Source organism: Limulus polyphemus, unplaced genomic scaffold (genome assembly GCF_000517525.1).
Source record: "Limulus polyphemus unplaced genomic scaffold, Limulus_polyphemus-2.1.2 Scaffold2125, whole genome shotgun sequence".
In the NCBI taxonomy this organism is placed as follows: Eukaryota; Metazoa; Arthropoda; class Merostomata; order Xiphosura; family Limulidae; genus Limulus; species Limulus polyphemus.
In genome coordinates, this window is record NW_013667735.1 from 39,355 (window position 1) to 45,636 (window position 6,282).

Sequence of the window (6,282 nt, forward strand, 5' to 3'; positions counted from 1 at the left end):
CCGTATTTTCCGATATATTTGTTGTCATCAAAAGCCAAAGTTAATAAGTTTTGTCTGACTTAGTTGCAGGACTTGTTTCAAACTGTAGTAGTCCATCTTTAGATTGCGTATCACTCTCTTCGTAAGTTCCGTTTTCACCACTGTGTTAATAGGTCCTGTCCTTCCGATACAATATAACGATTTCGAGCTCCCTTTTTTTTTTTTAACGAATATTATTGTCTGGTTTTCAAAAGTTATTCAGAAATTCCTGTCAATTCCATATTTCCTCTGTTTAAAGTGATAAATTTATATTATACTTTTGTTGTAAGAATAGTTTAACTACCTATTCTAGATGACCATGCAAAAACAAAACAGAAACTTTTAATTTTATGTATATATTAATTCTAGAAACTCCGAGTGGAAAGTCCGTTGATTGCTAATCAAAATTGATTTGTTTGTTCGGTGTGTTGCATTAGAATTAGGTTATAAAATCGTACATTTCATGAAAAGTAAGCGAATTTAAATTACCTTATTAGAGTAAAAATTCGATAACGTCGCCGAGAAACTGTAAAGAAATAACTGGTTAAAGTGAAACTTGGTCAGCAGCTCTGAAACGTGTTATTTTGTTAGACGCCAGTAGCACAATGTCATTCATTATTGCCATTTTTAGCCTAAATAAGTTATTGCATGTTTGTCTTGGTTTCAGAGACTGTCACCAATTTTCATGAAATTATTAATTTACTCGCCAAAGAAAACACTATGCCAAGGATTACTCTGAGGGGGGGGGGGGTGTAAAAATGTTGCTTGTACTTGTTTTAATGTTACAAAAACTCGAACGATTACACTGATCCGGGCGTTGTAACTCTAATCAGGACAAATGGTGTGGGTTTTTATTCAAGTAATATTAATGGCTACGCCCTTTTGATGTAATGTAGTTTAGTTTTCTTATTGTTATATTACAAAATTATTACACTGAGAACTAGAGAATAGAATATATGCTTGCAATTGTCTTTATTATAAAAGTTCTGTAATACCAATCCATTTTATAGTTCTGTAATACCAATTCACTTTATAGTTCTGTAATACCAATCCATTTTATAGTTCTGTAATACCAATTCACTTTATAGTTCTGTAATACCAATCCATTTTATAGTTCTGTAATACCAATTCACCTTAAAGTTCTGTAATACCAATTCACCTTAAAGTTCTGTAATACCAATTCACCTTAAAGTTCTGTAATACCAATTCACTTTATAGTTCTGGAATACCAATTCACTTTATAGTTCTGTAATACCAATTCATTTTATAGTTCTGTAATACAAATTCACCTTATAGTTCTGTAATACCAATTCACTTTATAGTTCTGTAATACCAATTCACCTTATAGTTCTGTAATACCAATTCACCTTATAGTTCTGTAATACCAATTCACCTTATAGTTCTGTAATACCAATTCACTTTATAGTTCTGTAATACCAATTCACTTTATAATTCTGGAATACCAATTCACTTTATAGTTCTGTAATACCAATTCATTTTATAGTTCTGTAATTTATAGTTCTGTAATACCAATTCATTTTATAGTTGTGGAATACCAATTCACCTTAAAATTCTGTAATGCCAATTCATTTTATAGTTCTGTAATACCAATTCACTTTATAGTTCGGTAATACCAATTCACTTTATAGTTCGGTAATACCAATTCACCTTAAAGTTCTGTAATACAAATTCACCTTAAAGTTCTGTAATACCAATTCATTTTATAGTTCTGTAATACCAATTCACCTTAAAGTTCTGTAATACCAATTGATTTTATAGTTCTGTAATACCAATTCATTTTATAGTTCTGTAATACCAATTCATTTTATAGTTCTGTAATTCCAATTCACTTTAAAGTTCTGTAATACCAATTCACCTTAAAGTTCTGGAATACCAATTCACTTTAAAGCCCACGTGCATTTTCAATATTCTCTAGTCGTATCCCGGATTGTCCATAAAACAATTCTTGTGAGGCCAGAGCTGTACGAACCCTGCCTGGAGCACGATACTGTAGCTGAATCAAAAGAAAATATTGTTTTCACTGTTGAGGTAAGTTTTCTCCTCTTCTCCAAATACAACTTTTCATCTCTTGTTTTGGTAAGCTATTATCCTTTGTATATACCTGAATGTGAGTAAATTATATTGAAAACCTTGGCCACAAAACTTCAGTAAACCTGGTATTTTTGGTGGAAGTTACTACACGACTATGAAATGGAAGTCGTCCCACGTGCTCCATCATAATGTGAATCATTACTTCGGGATACAAATGAAACAGTAGGACTACAGATAGTGGTAGCGTATACTTAGTGTTACAAAAAAAACAAGTCTATAACGCATAATGAATTTAAAATTGTATATTTCACATTTTTGTAATGTATTTGAGTTATCCATTTCAAACTGCCGTGTCATTGGTCTTGTCCTCCAATTACATTATCGGTTTCAAACCGTTATACTGTAAGTTTAGCCTCCTGTCTATAGGGTGGGTATGAGGCCTGACGTGGTCTAACGTTGGGCTTCAGTGCAGTGGTGCAAGGTTCGATATTGTGATATGTCGCTGATTGCGTCCCGCATACTTAACTGTGGACGCTTTATAAAATTAATCCCGCTATTAATCCCGTTTGGGCGGCTGTTCCTTCTAACTAGTTGCCTTCCTTCCTGTTAGTAGTTGTAAATAACGGCTATGCCGCTGATCAATCCGATTAGCCTTTTATCAATAAATTATGTTTGAAAATACCAAATAGTAATGCGTGGGACTAATAAAACTTCATATCTACGGTAACAAACGTACAACGGGTATATATAGAGGTCGCAGCGTACTAAGTTCGGTATATTGTGTAATTAATCCGGCTCTTTTTTTGTACTCGTATCGATTGTGGTATAGGTAACGGATTTCATATTCTAATATATAAACCTTTACGCTTGGCTGCTAATGTTAGTTAGGTTAGCTTATTCAAAATCACTGAATTACTCTTAACAACGTTACCATAGCAGCGACTGCAAACATGCTAGGGAAATTAGTTAGGGGAAAAGTGGATTCACAACGTTTACACACCAGGAAAATATCCAATCAACAAGAAGCGTGGGTAGGAAATTAACATAAATCACTCAGTAACGCGTCTTTCGCTCTTGAGATGAACATGTTATACTCGGTAAAAGCTTAACATTACGTTTTCTGGAAGTCATATATCTTGCGTTATCTTGAACTAACTATTTGAAATTTTTATTTTCAGTTTTCGTCGATATAACTTATTGTTATTATTCGCGTCTGAATTTAAAAGTGAACGTACATTGTATTTGTTTTGTTTTTTAACTGTAAACCTTACATAATTGCAAAAGTTTTATATATTTGAATTTAAAAAAATGCATACAACTTCACATCTTTTTATGACGAGTCACGTGGAGAATGTTAAAAAATATATTTTGAGCATTTTTCGTATTTTCACATTAAACTTTCATCATTGTCGTTCAATCTGAAAACTGTGCTGTTTACTCTTAGATAGCCCGCTTATTTTTAAATCGTTCATTACCTGTGGAGTCCACGTTTTGCGACATATTGAGTAATTTCATGTTTTTGCCTCTTACAACACTCACTGTAAAGAATTGACCAGAGAAGTGGACGAAAACCAGTCATCTGTAGAATTTGTAGGACTCCATCAGTGGTTAGTGTGATTAACTGCGATACTGATAGTATTTTTGTGTGAATCGTATGTAAAGGGACCTTGTAATAGAGAAAGACGTGTACCACAAAGGCCTTGGTGCACAAACAGTTTAACAAAATATGTTTAAACCTCCGATAGTATATGGACCCTCATCTGTAATTCTAAAGGTAAAATATTAATCAAGCTCAATTATACAGGCTTATATCGCCGCTGTGGGCACAAAGAAGTAAAGCCATTATACAGCTATGCGTTGAAATAAACAAACGGTATTGAAGATTTTTTTCATATGTTTATTACGGTATGCGTGTATATATGAGCGCATGTTTACTGTAGAATCAGTCTTCTTAGTATAAAATAAATCATGGTGGTTAGGGCGCTCAACTTGAAATATGTGGGTCGCAGGTTCGAGTCTCATCACCGAACTTCCTCGCCCTTTCGACCGTGGAGCCTTTATAATGGCTCCCCAGTGGCTCAGCGGTATGTCTATGGATTTACAAAGTGAAAAACCGGGTTTCTATACCCGTGGTGGGCACGCCACAGATAACCAAATTGTGTAGCTTTGCGCTATATTACAAAGAAACAAACCTTTGTAATGTGACATACTACTATCAAATATATAATATCTTTCGTCCATATCTCATGACAAAAGAAAAGAAAATCTTTTGGCAAGTCTGAATACTGTTTCGTCACATTTCGAATGACTGAATATATGGAACAGGTGGGTACTTCCTAAACAACTACATTTCAAAACTATTGGTAACATTTAGAATTACACTTACTGTTCGATTAGAGTATTCTAACAGTTAAAAATAGGTGGTATTCACTACCCACCTTTCCTCTAGTTTATCACATCTAAGTTAGGGACGGCAGATAGCTTTCGAGTAGCTTTGGGCGAAATTCGACAAACAGAAGTTCCAAAGAAATGGGTTCAATCAATGCTGAGTTATTTAGTATTTTGTAATAATGCCATGGTATTAGAGACTGTTAGAGCGCTACGTATTCTCTAGGGTTCCATTGTAATCGGAATTTTGCAAACTGTTTGTGGTTTGCCAGATTGATGATGATGCAAGAGAGCCACATTGTAAACAGCATTTTTCGTTCTGAGAAGATATACGTGTTTCACCAAGAAATAGTAGCTGGCCAAAATTAATCGTGGTGAGTAATGCTTTAAATTAGAGTTATAAATCTTGAATTATAACGAATAATGTAACAGATGAAGACTAGTATGTGGGCTAACTTCATATACCAGTCAACGTGTTCTTCTGTGTTCTGCTGGCTTCATATATCCACGTGTTTTCCTTATGTAAACTTATACCATGGTTACAGCTTGCATTATTTATTATCTTTTGACAGATATACGAACGTACATTTATTTAAAGTATTTTGAACAAAAAAATTGTCGTGACGATATCGAGTCGTTTTTAATGACTCTTTTTAGTTTTTGCACCAATCTAACATTTTTAAAGCAAATGAAAGTCAACATTGAAACACGTCTCCCGTGTAATGGAATTAGCTAAGTTTAAACCTCATTCATTGTATTACAAAGCCAGAAAATATTTAGGATGAAAGCAAATGTTAGAAGTTACGATCTGTTCAACTTAGACGATACCTCTGAATCTGACCAGATGAGAGGCAGTTGTGGTTGTTCAAAGTTGTCTTGATTGTTATGGTTAAAGTTCTATGCGCGTGGCAAGTGACAAACTAAGCATATAAAAAAGGTTTATACGTACGAAGAGGTTTTAAAGTTAAACGTTTTCAAACTGTAAATATTTTTAAGTAGTGTATTTACCCGTTAGGGATCAGGCCTCTGTTTAATTGTTATAGATGTTCATGATAAACTGATCAACTTAGTTTTAGTTATAAATGTAAATAATTATGCTCGTTAACAAACAATATTTGTACAAACATCTTAAACGTTCGAGGAGAGGTTTATTTCTTGATTTTCAAAGTTAGAGAAACAATTTAGTAAATTTATGTTTGTGCTTTGTGGACAGTATACTTTTATTACTTTATTTTTTAAACCGAATTTGACAAAGAATATTTGATCAAGTACTTGCTAATTTGTTTCCACGGTAATTTACATGCATGCGATCTTTATGATATATTTTAGAATAAAGAACAAGTTTTAAATGAATATATATATATATATATATATACGCACACACAAGCATATGCATTAGTTTACATCTCTCTCTCTGTAGGACATTATAGTACAATAGATGTATTTTTTACAGAATCTGCCAGCAGGTGATACAGTGTCAGAGATACGTATCATTTATAGAGATGATGCAAAATCGTGGGAAAACGTTTTGTTACAAGAATTTCAGATCATCAAGGACAGTAATGAAGTTGAAAGTGCTCCATTGGTCAGGTAGGTAGATGTTTGAATAGATTTTTTGTAGTACGACGAAGCTTCTCCATATAGTATCACATCTGAGGTAGATTTTATACTAACAAAATAACCTGTAATGAAGTTGAAAGTGCTCCATTGGTCAGGTAGGTAGATGTGTGAATAGATTTTTTGTAGTACGACGAAGCTTCTCCATATAGTATCACATCTGAGGTAGATTTTATACTAAGAAGATAACCTGGTTTTACAGCTATT

At 33.5% G+C, this 6,282-nt stretch overlaps 1 protein-coding gene across 1 annotated transcript in view; it reads left to right on the top strand.

Moving 5' to 3' along the window:
* Nucleotides 1-6,147: 6,147 nt before the first annotated feature.
* The window catches only part of LOC106466023, a 121,520-nt gene continuing 121,385 nt past the window's right edge, over nucleotides 6,148-6,282 (top strand). Inside the window, exon 1 of the mRNA XM_022393985.1 lies at nucleotides 6,148-6,173. The gene's annotated coding sequence lies outside the window, so the exon portion shown is untranslated. The remainder of the gene's footprint in view (nucleotides 6,174-6,282) is intronic.